This window comes from Chiloscyllium plagiosum, chromosome 30 (genome assembly GCF_004010195.1).
Source record: "Chiloscyllium plagiosum isolate BGI_BamShark_2017 chromosome 30, ASM401019v2, whole genome shotgun sequence".
Taxonomy (NCBI): domain Eukaryota; kingdom Metazoa; phylum Chordata; class Chondrichthyes; order Orectolobiformes; family Hemiscylliidae; genus Chiloscyllium; species Chiloscyllium plagiosum.
Genome location: NC_057739.1, coordinates 687,146 through 701,945, shown reverse-complemented (window position 1 = coordinate 701,945; position 14,800 = coordinate 687,146). Strand labels below are relative to the sequence as shown.

Genomic DNA, 14,800 nt, shown 5'->3' with positions numbered 1-14,800 from the left:
TGCACAAAGACACCCATGTCCCCCTACACAGCAGCATGCTTCTTTTTTTTTAAAGCATTCAAGTAACAGTCCTTGTTACTGTTACTCCTACCAAAATGGATGACGTCACAATTAAACATTGTATTCCATCTGCTAGACCTTTGCCTACTCAATGTATCTACGTTCTTCTGCAAACTTCGCTCTGCCACTCATCTTAGTGTCATCTGCAAACTGACACTACATGTGGTCCTCAACTCCAAATCCTCCATGTAAATGGTGAATACTTACATTCCCAACACTGATCCCTGAAGCACTTCATTCATCACTGCCAACCAGAATAGCACTTATTATCCCCACTTTACTTCCTGTTAGTCAATCAATCCTCTATCCATGCTAGTACTTTACCCCTAACACCATACATTTTATTCTTATGCAGCAGCCTCTTGTGCAGCACCTTGTCATAGGCCTTCTGGAAATCTAGATACACCACATCTACTCGGTCCCCGCTACCCATCATGCTTTCATAGAATTTCAAAAGATTAGTTAAGCATGATCTCTCCTTCATGAACCTATGCTGTGTCTGCCCAATGGGATTATTTCTATCTAGATGCCTTGCTATTTCTTCCTTGATTATAGATTTAAGCATCTTCCCCACTACAGAAGTTAAACTAACCGGTCTTTAATTCACCATCTTTTATCTACCGCCCTTTTTAAACAGTGGCTTCACATTTGCTGTTTTCCAATCCACTGGAACTGCCCCAGAGTCCAGTGAACTTTAGAAAATTACCACAAGTGCACTTGCTATTTCTCCCGCCATCTCATTTAGTACCCTGGGATACATTCCATCAGAGCCAGGAGACTTGTCTATCCGTAGCTCCATTAGCATGCTCAACACTACCTCCTCCATGATAATGATCGTTTCCAGGTCCTCACTTAACTTCGTCTCTTTGTCAATTTCTGGCTTGTTATTCATGCCCTCCACTGTGAAGGCCGACACAAAGTATCTATACAATGTCTCAGCCATTTCATCGTATCCCATGACTAAATGCCCCTTTTTGATCCTCTAAAGAAGGAATGTTTACTTTAGCCACACTTTTTCTTTTCATATATTTAAAGAAACTTTTGCTATCTGTCTTTATATTCTGAGCGAGTTTTTTCCTCATATTCTATCTTACTTTTCTTTACAGCTCTTCTTGTGGCTTTTTGTTGACCTTTAAAGCTTTCCCAATTTTCTAGTTTCCCGCTGATCTTGGCCACTTTGTATGCCTTCTCTTTCAATTAGATAGCCTCCCTTATTTCCTTAGACACCCAATGCAGATTACCCCTTTTCTTACAGTTCTTCCTTTTCACATGAATATGCTTTTGCTGAGCATTTTGAAAAATTGCTTTGAAAGTCCTCCACCGCTCATCAACTCAAAGTCTTTGTTTTCAGTCTACTCTAACCAAGTCCTCCATCATTCCATTGTAGTCTCCCTTGTTTACGCACAGAACCCTGGTATTGGCTTTTATTTTCACACTCTCCATCTGTATTCTAAATTCAACCATACTATGATCACTCCTTCCAAGAAGATCCCTAACTATGCGATTATTAATTATTCCTCTCATTACACCGGACCAGATCTAGGATACCTTGCTCCCTCGTTTGTTCCATTACATACTGTTCAAGAAAACTATCGTGGATGCACTCAACAAACTCCTCCTCAAGGCTACCCTGGTCGATCTGGTTTGACCAAGTGACATGTAGAATAAAATCTCCCATGTTAATTGCCATACCATTTTTACAGGCAATAGTTTTTTTTGTTTATTGCCCACCTCAATGTGATGTTATTATTTGGTGGCCTACAGACTATGCCTATAAGTGACTTTTTCTTCTTAGAATTTCTCATTTCCACCCAAATGGATTGAACCTTACTCTCCATAGAACCTATCATTTCTCAGCATCGCCCTGGTGTCATCCTTGACTATCAGAGCTACACCACCTGCATTACCTTCCTATCTATGCTTTCGAATAGTCTGATACCCCTGGATATTTAGCGACCAGTCTTAACCATCCTGTAACTATGTCTCTGTAATGGCCACTAAATCATATTCATTTGCGATTATTTGTGCCATTAACACATTTATCTCGTTATGAATGAGAGTGTAATCAGGTAAAGTACCCTCACGCTAGCTTTCTTACAGTTGTGATTTCCAACATCTCTAATATCTTCTGAGTTATCATTCCTTTTTACTTCTTTCATAGTCTGCCTTGAACTTAAAACTCTCCTGTACACAAACTAACCTGCTGCTTACCTTTTTATTTACCATCATCCTACCGGTCAGTTTTTCATTCCCTTCCCCCCAGCTCACTAGTTTAAAGTCCTATTGACCACCCTATTTATCCTTTCCGCTAGAACATTGGTTTGCTAGAACCTTTTCGCTGGTTTGAGATCGGTTCTGATGGAGACCGTCATTTTGGTACAGATTTCTCCCGGTTCCAAAACTGATGCCAATACCCCATGAAATGGAACTCCTGTTTCCCACACTACTCTCTTAGCCACGTGTTTACTGCCATAAATTTCTTATCCCTAAGCCAATTTGCACGTGGCTCAGGTAGTAATCCGGAGATTATGACCCCTGACGACCTGTTCCTTAATTTCATTCTTAGTGCTTGATAAACGCCAAATAGGTCCTCCATCTAGTCTTGCCTATGTTGTTAGTTCCAATGTGGACCACAATAACTGGATCCTCCCCCTTCTGCTCCAATATCCTTTCAAGCCGGTCAGCTATGCCCTGCACCGCACAGGCAACATGCCATGCGGGACTCCTGATCCGGCTTGCAAAGAATACCATCTATCCACCCGTTTCAACACTAGCTGCAAATGTGGTCACTGCAGTTCACAATAGGATCACTGAGTTTTATACTCACCCCATGTTACAGCCTCTGCAGACTAGACTAAATGCTCCCTGCAGACTAGACTGTGCTCCCCAAGCACAGTGAGATTTATACTCACTCCTCGTTATGGCTTCTCCCTACAACCACTCCCTGCAGACTAGATAAAGGATTGGCTGTTGAAGAATCTGTAAAATTAGTTCAAATAAATCTCTCAAACAGTAAAAAAGTTCAGGTTGCTCGCTGAGCTGGTAGGTTTGTTCTCAGACCAGAATGGCATTCAAACTGGAACTCCATCAATAAACACAGATTTGGATCCCACTTATCAACTTGAGAAAAAGAACCGCAAATGATATCACATACCTTAACAGACCAAGACACACAAATAGTGGGATAGAAAAACCAGCGCTTCACGGGAGGCCCACTGATGTTACCGAGCATGGTCTGAGACCAAACTTCCAAGCAGAACCTCAACCTAAGCCACAAATCTTCTCAAAAATCACAGTTTAAATATTGTTGGGGTATTCTCAACAGAGAGATCAGGAAGGCAAAAAAGAGATTAAGGTTAAAGATAACCCAAACAGATTCTACAAGTACATTAAGAGTAAGAGAGCAAATAGAGTACAACCCCCGAACGATCAAAAAGGTCACCTTCTGTTGAAACTCAGGAGATGGGAAGAGATATTAAATAAATATTATGCATCTGCTTTTACAGTATAGAAGCAAACAGGGGCCAGAGAACTCTGGCAAATAACTATTGATGTTTTGAAAACAGTTCACATTACAGAAGAGGAAGAGCTGAAAACCTTAGAAAGCATAAAAGGTGGATAAATCTCCAGGATCTGATCTAGAGTAGTCCCGGATTTTTCTGGGAGGTTAGGGAGGAAATTGCAGGGCCTCTTGTAGAAAGATTTGCATCATCTATAAATGTGAATGAGATGCCCGATGACCAGAGAGTAGTTGATGTTGCGCCATTGTTCAAGAAAGGTTGAAAAGGAGAAGTCGAGGGACTATAAACTTGTGAGTCTGACTTCGGTGGTGGGTATGTGGCTGGGGATGGTTCTGAAAGATAGGATTTATATGCATTTGGAAAGGCGTGGAATCATTAGGGATAGCCAGCATGGCTTTGAGGGAGGGTGTCACACTAAATTAGCTTAAAAGCAGGAGACAGTATGGTGGAGAATAACAGACAGGAGGCCTATTAGCAGCAGTGCTCCACAGGGATTGGTGCTGGGTCCAATTTTGCTGGTCATTTATATAAAATGATCAAGATGAGAATATAGAAGGCATGGTTAGCAAGTTTGTTGGTGATGCTAAAATTGTGGTACAGTGGGTTTCCGTTATCAAAAATTATAAGATCTTGATAAGTTGGATCAATTGTTGAAGATTGGCAGTTCATTTGGAAAAATGCAAGAGATTATGTTTTGGTAAAACGAACAAGGGTAGGACTTATACAATTAAAAGCAGGGCTTTAAGTATTGTTGTAGTTCAGAGACACCTAAGGATTCAGGTCTTTGAAGTTTGTGTCACATATGGATAGGGTAGTTAAGGTGTTTAGCTGACTTACCATTATTGCTCAGACGATTGAGTACAGGAGTTAAGACATTATATATAGAGGTAGTACAGAATGTTGGTCAGACCTCTTCTAGAGTATTGTGTCTAGAAGGAGAGTCCATCTTATAGGAAGGATATTATCAGGCTGGAGAATATTCAGAAGAGATTTATCAGGATGTTGCTGGAAGTGGAGGATTTCGTTAGAGGTAGAGGCTGAATAGGCGAGGACTTTTTACTTGAGCGTAGGAATTTGAGAGGTGATGCTATAGAAGTTTATAAAATAATGTAAGTTATAGATAAGGAGAATGGAAGGTGTCTTTACCCTAACGTGGGGAAGTTCAAAATTAGAGTGCATTTTTTTTTTAAAAAGCTGAAAGGAGAAAGATTTTAAAAAGACTTTAGGGAATTTTGCTTTTTTATACAGAATGGTTCAAGTGCGGAATGAAGTTCCAAAAGAAGTGGTGGATGTGGATACACAGTTCCAATGTTTAAAAGACATTTGGCTAAGTACACAAATATAAAATGTTTGGAGGGATATGGACCCAGTGCGGGCAGACGGGATGAGTTTAGTTTGGAATTATGGTTGGCTTGGACAGATTGGACCGAAGGGTCTGTTTTCATCTTGTCTGATTCTATGACTCTAACTCTAAGTATACAACCCTCCCTATCATAGTAATCTCATCCAGTCTCACATGTACAATTCCCCCCTAGCTTTACAATCCTCCCTGACTCTAATAACGCACAACCCTCACTATCTCTGATATCACAAACATCTCTCTTTACAAGATCCTCCAATCTCAAACCCTCCCTATCTCTAATCTTTTCCACCCTCACAAATCTCTATGATACGTGCTTTTCTCTAAATCCATCCGCATGAGGATACCCCATTTATATTTCTCCACTTGGTGGCACTTTCAGATTCCTGGGCTCCGTGCTCCGGCATTTCCTCTTAAACTACTCTGCACTTCACTTCCTCTATCAAGTGTCTCAAAGGTCCACAGTACAGAAAAAGGCTCTGTGGCGATCAGTTCTGTGCCAGTAAAGAAAACTACCACCTACCTATTCTAATCACACTTTCCAGTCCATGGATTTGTCTACCTTGCCATCACAAGTGTGCATCTAAATACAAATTAAATGTTATTGGGCCTTTTCTGCGTCTACCACTTTTAAAGACAGTGAGGTTCAGTGCATTTGTCATTGCGTGATGACATCACCCACAGGAACACACATCTGGATCTGTACAAACAAGAGATCACCTACATATGGGAAGGATAGCAGGGTCCCTGATGGGGAGCAGAGGAGATTTACCAGGATGATTCAAAGAATGAAGGTGTTTAGTTGCATGCTTAGGGGTTTTTTTACATTATTTATTGACGTGATACGATTGTTGATGGTACACACTGAGAATATCCAATATACAATAGATGGGCTCTCCTTCTCAACATCTCCCCTTATCTGGGCTGTTGTAACTTTCAGGTTAAACCACCACCAGTCATCTCTTTCTGACAAGGGAGCAGCCCTATGGTCTGGTATGACAATGGTGACTTTAGCTTTTAGACAGTAATGCCATTGTGCCTCAGTGGTGGACAGGAGAAATGTTGAACATAAGTTCATAGAATGAGGAGGAGGAGTTGGCCATCTGGCCCTTTGGCCTGATCCACCACTCAATAAGATCATGGCTGATGTTTTTGTAACCTCTGCTCCACTTACTCGCCGCCTCACTATAACCCTGAATTCATTTGCTGTTCAAAAAAGGTATTTATCTTAGCTCTAAAAGCATTCAATGAGGAAGCCTCAACTACTTCACTGGGCAAGGAATTCCACAGATTCACAACCCTCTAGGTGAAGAAGTTCCTTCTCAATTCAGTCGTAAACTTGCTCCTCCTAACCTTCAAACTATGCCGTCTTGTTCGAGTTTCACCTGCCAATAGAAACATTCGCCCTACTTTTATCTTATCTATTCCCTTCATAATTGTATATGTTTCCTTAAAATCCCTCCTCATTCTTCTAAATTCCAATGAATACAAACCCAGACTACCCAATCGCTCCACTTAAGCCAACTCTCCCAACTCCAGAATCAACCTAGCGAACCTCCTCTGCACCCCCTCTTATGGCAGTACGTCCTTTCTCAAGCAAGGAGACCAAAACTGCACACCCTATTCCAGGTGTGGCCTCACCAGCACCCTATACACTGCAACATAACCTCACTGTTCCAAATTCCATTTGCCTTCTTAATGACCTGTTGTACCTGCAGACCAACCTTCTGTGATTCATGCACAAGGACACCCAAGTCCCTCTGCATAGCAGCGTGCTGGAACTTTTTACCATTCAAACAATAGCCCTTTTTACTGTTATTCCTATCAAAATGGATGACTTCACATTTATTAACATTGTACTCCATCTGCCAGACCTTTGCCTATACACTTCAACTATCTATATTCCTTTGCAAATTTTCAAAGTTCTCTGCACACTTTGCTCTATTACTCATCGGAGTGTCATCCGCAAAGTTTGACACACTATACCAACTCCCACTGTGAATAATTGCAGTCCCAATACTGATTCCTAAGGGACACTACTAGTCACTGATAACTCCCTTATTCTCCATTCTTTGCTGCCTGTTAGTTAACCAATCCTCTATCCATAATAATATACTTCCCGTAATACCTTGCATCTCTATCCTATGCAGCAGCCTTTTGTGTGGCACCTTATCAAATGCCTTCTGGAAAACTAGATATACCACTTTCACTGGATCCCAGTTGTCCACCGTACTTGTAACGTCTCCACAGAATTACATTAGATTAGTTAAGCATGACCTGCCTTTCATGAACCAATGTTGCATCAACGGGACAATTCTATCTAGACGTCTTGGTATTTCTTCCTTGATAATGAATTCAAGGCTTTCCCCACGACAGCAGTTAAGCTAACCGGACTATAATTTCCCATCTTTTTTCTACCTTCTGAGTGGATGGAACATCACTCAGGTACAGTATTTCGTACTTTCTTTAATATTGTTGGGGGGTGCACTGATGCAGCCCAGTGGAGAATGTTCCAACATAATCTTGATGTGTACCTTATAGATAACAAATAGAAACTGTTTGGAGAAACTGAGACTGTTTTCCTTGTAGTAATGGAAATTGAGGGAAGCGGTGGAAGAGGTGTTTACAACAGATATACATTAGGATGATAAAACTTACACTCATCAGCTGAACATAAAACAATTACAAAACACGGTGATGATTTTGGGCAAGATCTATTGAGAAAATGGAGTGAATTAAGGGAGAAATTTTATGCAGCAAGTGGGAATGAGCTAGAGTGCAATACTGACACAATGTCAATACCCAGGTCCTGATGAATTCAGTAATTCTGTCAGAGTTTGGCATTAGATTTATTGAGATTCCCATCTGAAAGTCCATCTGTAATACCAGTTAATAAAACCCAACACTGTCAGTTCAGGGTAGAAATTTATAAAATCCCCTTCTCCACATTACCCCTTGAGGAGTTCAGCAGTCAATTCAGGGGAAATCTATGTGGGTTTCTCAGAGTTTCCACTTTGGACTTCAGTGACTGAACAGAGCAGATCTTTGACAAAATGGGACAGAATTTTCCAAGAGGTAATGAGATGCAGACAGCAGGATTTGTTTCCTATTGTTTCCTTCTGTTCTGCCATTCTACCTATCAATAAGACATTGGAGTGAAAGGCTAATGCAGCTCGATGGACAAGTTGTTTCCATTCTCAACAATGCGCAACAAGCTCCTCCCAGTCATTCCAAAGAATTTCCCTTTAAAAGATAACAATTGCACATGTGTCCTGCTGCCCAGTGCTCCAAATAAAGAGTTTCAAAGAATCAGGAGGGGTCTCACAGAAAAGTGATAACAGTCAAGTTGAGGGGGCAACCACCAGTTTACAGAGATATTTACAGAATAAGTGAGCAACGAGTTGGCAAATGGAGTATAATGTGGGAAAACGTGAAGCTGTTCATTTCAGAGGAGATAACAGAACAGACTACTACCTAAATGGCAAAAACTGTAGAAATCTGCACCACAAAGAGTGGGAGTAATTGTGTAGGAAACACAGAAGGCTAGTAACGAGTAATCAGAAAGGGTAATGGAATGTGTCCCTCATTTCAAGGGGCTTGCAGTACAAGAGTTTGGAGCATATGCCTCAGGGCAACCATACAAAGCATTACTAAGACCACATCCGGCATAATGTGAGCATGTCCACTTATTTAAGTAAATATATCACTTCACTGGAGGCATTTCAGAAAGATTTACGAGGAAAGTCCCTGGTTTTGGGGGTGGGGGAGGAATTAAGCAAAGACTAAACAGATTGGGAATCTACTCAATGGTTCTAGGAAGAATGAGGGGTGATCCCATTGAAACATGCAGAATTCTTAAGGGGTTTGACAGGGTAAATGCTGAGACGATGTGTTCCATCATGAGACAGTCTCAGATCAGATTACTGATCAGTTGGGGAATCAAGGACTCTGTTTTGGAATAGTCAAGTTTAAGGTAACCGAGATACAGGCAAGGGTTTCAGTAGCAAATAAGCAGGGGTGAGGTGGAGAGAAGGAAATTTTAGAGATTGAAATTCCTAGTGTTTGAGATTGAGAAGATGTGTGGTCAGATGTGCATTTTGGGGTCAGATATGAGAGCAATATTCTGAACAGCGTAGTTCAGCCTCAGGCAGTTCCCATCGAGAAGGGTGGGCTCAGCAATAAGAGAAAGTAATTTGTAATAGCAACTGAAGGCAATGAGTTTAACCATTGTAAAGTTTTACTGGATGAAATTTCAGCTAATCAAGTAGTGGAAGTGTGATAAGCAGTTTGATAACTGATTAACAGTGGAGCAATGGAGAGAGAAGGTGAGGAGATAGAATTGGACATTGTCAGTGCAATGTGAAACTAACAAGGTGCTTTTGGGCGATGTCACCATCTGGCAGTGTGTAGGTGAGAAATAGCAGGGGCCACGGTCAGATGCTTGCCGAACACCAAATACAAAGGAATTCAGAGAGGAAAGGGAAAGTGGAGATGGAGCTGAATTTTCCAACAGTGTGAGGTCAAATATTCTTTTAACAGAACGGGTGAGAAGGACAAAACTAAAGAAAGACAGACCGAACAATGAACAATATCTGTGAATTGGCTTGGCGGAAACAAAGAGGAGCGAATTGATTGGAAGGGCTGTAGTTTAATGAGAATAGGGCTAAGGGTCGAGATGAGCTCTGATAAGCCTTGACAAGAAACTGGAGAAGGCTTGGCTTGAAATAGCTAGTGGAAGGAGGGAAGCAGCAGAGGCAAGGGGATGGGAACCAGAGCTATAGAACAAACAACAGAGGATGATATAGCTGGTGAACAGGCAAATACAGCGTGCAGGGAGTCTGTGAGAAATGACAGACAGTTGATAGGGCGAAGTTGCAGTCAGTGTGATGGCTTGAAGTGTGTCTATTTTAATGCAAGACACTTGGAATAAGAGTGATGAACTTTAGGAGTATGGATCAGTATTTGGAGCTACAATGTCGTGGCCATTAGAGACTTGGATATCATGGGGGCAGAAATGGTTGTTGAATGTTCTGGGGTTTAGATTTTTCAAATGGAATAGGGAGGGAGGTAAAAGAGGTGAGGGAGTGGCATTGCCAATCAAGGACAGTATCACAGTTGCAGAAAGGGAGGTCGTTGAGGAGGGTTTGTGTAGGGAGTCACCACGGGTGGCCCCCAAATAGCAACAGAGACACAGAAGCAGATTGAAAGGCAGATTTCGGAAAAGTGCAGAAGTAAGGATTCTATATAACCCAAGATGGAGGACAGGAAAAATTGTAGCTCCTTTGAGGTATTTTAGATGTTGGAGGTGATTTTAACAAATTCCAGGAGCAGCAATTACTGTTTCCTATGCTTTTGCATTGTTCTAGAACTTGCAAGAAAAAAACCTCAAAACAACGGCACTTTTAAAAAGGGAGAAAGAAAACTAAAAAGCAAGCACATGGTCAGTCAGTGAGGGAGGGAGGGAGAGAAAGAAACCTACAGCTGACCTTGGAGAAATCTGTGTGGGGAAGCTCACAGCACAGGAATGGATAAATGCATTGTTGTTAATGTTAAACCTTGCTGTAAGCCTACAGTAGACAGTAGTGGTAGTGAGCACAGTGGGTTCTTTCTTGATCATGTTTTATTGAAATCTGTTACGATTAAGTATTAAAAATATAAAGCACAAGTACTAAGTTAGCCTAGAGCACTTTTGTAGAGCAAAAGACGGTGTTATTATCTGGGTCAGTAGATTGTGAAGGAGCAAAGATAGCCTTTAGCAGAGTGATATGCTCTTCTTGTCAGATGTGAAAGGTTAGGGAGAGTTTTCATGTTACTGATGAGTATGTCTGCAGGCAATGTGGTTGCGAATCTTATCAGATAGCATGGATTGTTTAGAGCGGCAGTTAGATGCAATGAGGAATTTACAAGAGCAAGGGGGTGTAACAGATGGCAGTTATAGGAAGGGTGAAAAGCTGTAGGTAGATGGGTTACCTCCAGGAAAGGCAAAAGGGGTAGACAGGCAGTGCAGGAGTTTTCTGTGGTTATCTTCATTTCAAACAGGTATGCCGTTTTGGAAAACGTAGGGGTGATAAATTCTCAGGGGAATGTAGCACGAACAGCCAAGTTTCTGGCATCGAGACATGCTCGAATGTAATGAAGGGGACACCATGTAATCAATTGTGATAGGGGACGATCTAGTCAGAGACACAGACAAAGGTTTCTGTGGCCAGCAGAGAAAAGTCAGAATGGTGTATTGTCTCCCTGGTGCGAGGATCAAGGACATTGCAGAGAGAGTGCAGAATGTTCTCAAAAGGGGAGAGGGATCAGCAAGAAATCATTACACACATTTGAAATAATGACAGGAAGGGGCAAGGATGAGAATCTGAAGGGACAATATAGAAAGTTAGGTAGGAATTTAAAAACGAAGTCCTCAAGGGTAGTAATATCCAGATTACTCCCGGTGCTATGAGCTAGTGAGGGTAGAAATAGGAGGATAGAGAAGTGAATGAATGGCTGAGGAGCTAGTGCATGGGAGAAGGATTCACATTTTTGGATCACTGGAATCTCTTCTGGGGTAGAAGTGACCTGCTCAAGCAGGATGGATTGCACCTGAATTGGAAGGGAACTAATATACTGGCAGGGAGATTTGCTAGACCTGCTCGTGAGGATTTAAATTAGAAAGGTTGGGCGGGGGCGGGGGGGGCAGAGCTGGGAAATAATGAGGAAAGAGATCAATCTGAAACTGGTACAGTTGGGAAAGGGAACAAGTCAAACAAACAAACAGTCAGGGCAGGAAAGAACAAAGCAGAGAACAAGGTAGAACTGATAAATTAAACTGCATTGATTTTAATGCAAGGGGCCTAATAAGGAAGGCAGATTAACTCAGGGCATGGTTAGGAACGTGGGACTGGGGTATCATAGCAATTACAGAAACATGGCTCAGGGACAGACAGGACTGGCAGGTTAATGTTCCAGGATACAAATGCTATAGAAAGGGGGACAAGAGAGGAGGGGGAAATTGACATTTTTGATAAGGGATATCATTACTGCTGTACTTAGGGAGGATATCCCTGGGAATACATCCAGGGAAGTTATTTGGGTGGAACTGAGAAATAAGAAGGAATGATCACCTTATTTGGATTATATTATATTACTCCCTAATAGTAAGCAAGAAATTGAGAAATAAATTTGTAAGGAGATTTCAGTTGTTTGGTAAGAATAGGTTGGTTACGGCAGAGGGTTTTAACTTTCCAAACATAGACTGGGAATGCTGTAGTGTTAAGGGTTTAGATGAAGAGGAACTTATTAACATCTTACAAGAAAATTTGCTGATTCAGTATGTGGATGTTCCTATGAAAGGTGCAAACATTGACCTACTCTTGGGAAATAAAGCAGGGCAGATGTGAAGTGTCAGTGGGGGAGCACTTTGGGGCCAGTGACCATAATACTATTAGTTTTAAAATAGTAATGGAAAAGGATAGACCAGATATAAAAGTTGAAGTGCTAAATTGCAGGAAGGCTAATTTTGGCGGTATTAGACAGGGGGATGGGAACCTGAGTCGTAGTGTGTGTGAAAAGGAGGTTGAAAGTACTGAGATCAGGGATAGGCTTACAAGATCACGAGAGGGCACCAGCAATCAGGATGTTGGTTTGAAACGTGTGTACTTTAATGCCAGGACCATGCAGAATAAGGTGGGTGAACTTGCAGCATGGTTTGGTACCTGGGATTTTGATGTTGTGGCCATTTCAGAGACATGGCTGGAGCAGGGACAGGAATGGTTGTTGCAAGTTCTGAGATGTAAATATTTTAGTAAGAACAGAGAAGATGGTAAAAGAGGGGGGTGGGACATTGTTAATCAAGGGTAGTATTACAGCAGCTGAGATAACATTTGAGGACTCGTCCACTGAGGTACTTTGGTCTGAGGTTAGATACAGGAGATATAGGAAAGGAGCAGTCACCCTGTTGGGAGTTTTTCACGGGCTTTCGAAATGTTCCAGGGATGTGGAGGAAAGGATAGCAAAAATGATTCTAGATAGGAGTGAGAATAACAGGGCAGTTGTTAAAGGGGACTTTAACTTCCCCAATATTGAATGGGAATATAACAGTTGTATTTTAGATGGGTCAGTTTTTGTTCAATGCATACTGGAGGGTTTTCTGGCACAGTACTTAGACAGGCCAACAGGAGTGATGCCATATTGGATTTGGTACTGGGAAATCCACCCAGTCAGGTGTTAGACTTGGAGATAGTGACCATAATTCAGTTATGTTTACAACAGCAATGGGTAAAGACACGTATATACCGCAGGGAAAGAGGTAAAACTGGGGGAAAAAGGTAATTATGATGCAGTGAGGCAATATTTAGTATGCATAAGATGGGGAAGGAAACTACAGAGGTGGACACACTTGATATGTGTAGCTTATTCAAGGAACAGTGTGGGATATAGGTGAATTAATGTTATTTCTGCAAATTATAAGTTCTGATACAGAGTAAATGAATTCACATTAGTTTGGGATTGTTTCGGACGAGAGCTGACTTAGCAAGAATGAGGAAATATATAATCCGTTACAAAATGGTATGTTAGCATGAGACGTGATTACAGAACAATGGTAGAAATACAGGCACTAGATAAAATGCTGTGAAAAGAGGCCCTTACAAATATCTGTTTCCCACTTATACAGAGACACAGGAACAAACCCCAATTAAAAGGGCTTAGTGATAAGATGCTGTGAGGGGCAGCGCAGATGGAGGGAGCAGATAATGGTAAGCAAAGGATGGGATGACGTCAAACAACTTTATGGGGGAGGCAGAGATAGACATTTGTCACTGGCCGGATAAACAGAAGTTGTGGGATCAGTCTTAAGGAAATGAATGACGTAAGCGGAGGATGGGGGCAAACAATGAAATAAGGAAAAATATGGGAAAAAAAAACTGTATAAATTTCGAGAGTTTGTTGGATTTGATGTGCATTTGTCATTGCCTTACCTGGCATTAGACATGGCACCCACTTGCAAGTGTACAAATAAACGACACGGTTTCAGATTTTTGGTCTCGGACTGAAATTAGTAAAGTGAGTGAGCTTTTGTTTCTCACAACAGCTACTGCGGGTCCACAGGCTTTACTTGGCAAGATGGCGGCGATTCTGTAGAACTGCTGTGGACAGCTCTGCCTAACAGCCATAGCATACTGGTGCTTTTTGCCATCCCTGGCCAGCTTATGTGGTGGAAATATTAGTTTTTAAACCTTACAGAACACATATTTGTTAATATTTGGGAGTGGGAAGGATGCCAAAGGGAAAAGGAGCAAGCAAACAGCAGCAGGGAGGACACTCCCCTGCAGCACCGACACTGCAACAGCAGCAGCCTCTCCTTTACCCCCAGCAACCTGACAGACTCTCAGGAATTGGCTGCGGCGATGGAGAGACTTACCTTGAAGGTTGCGGCTGCAATTGAGGAAATCCGTGGGGAGATTCGCGCCCAGGTCCAACCTATCAGATCCATGCTGCAGAAGCATGAGCAGGAGATCCAGGGCCTCGGGGAGAGGCTGGAGGAGGTGGAGGGTCGAACTAAGGCCTTGGAAGCTGAGATGGAGTCTTCATCCAGTCGGATCCAGGTGCAGGAGCGAGAGGTGTGGGCCTTGCAAAACCATATTGATGACCTCGAAAATCGAGGTTGGAGTATAAATCTCCGGATTGTCGGGCTCCCTGAAGGGGAGGAAGGTGAGCAGTCAGTCAGCATCTTTGAAAGCTGGCTGCTGAAGTTTTTGGGCCTTCACATCAAGTCCAGCAGGCTTCAGATTTAAAGGGCATATCGGGTTACAGTGCAAAGGTCAGGGCTGACGCAGCGTCCCCGCCCAGTCCTAGTATACTTCCACTCAAACAA

The 14,800-nt window shown here is 42.1% G+C and overlaps 1 protein-coding gene across 4 annotated transcripts in view; it reads right to left on the bottom strand.

The window, feature by feature from the left end:
- The window catches only part of LOC122564681 (zinc finger protein 239-like), a 41,370-nt gene that overhangs the window by 12,705 nt on the left and 13,865 nt on the right, over window positions 1-14,800 (bottom strand). For 2 of the 4 annotated variants that reach the window (XM_043719769.1, XM_043719770.1), the window contains one exon: window positions 14,348-14,622. The exons of the other annotated variants lie outside the window; for them this stretch is intronic. The gene's annotated coding sequence lies outside the window, so the exon portion shown is untranslated. Of the gene's footprint in view, window positions 1-14,347; window positions 14,623-14,800 lie in introns of those variants that run through there. 4 annotated transcript variants of the gene reach the window in all.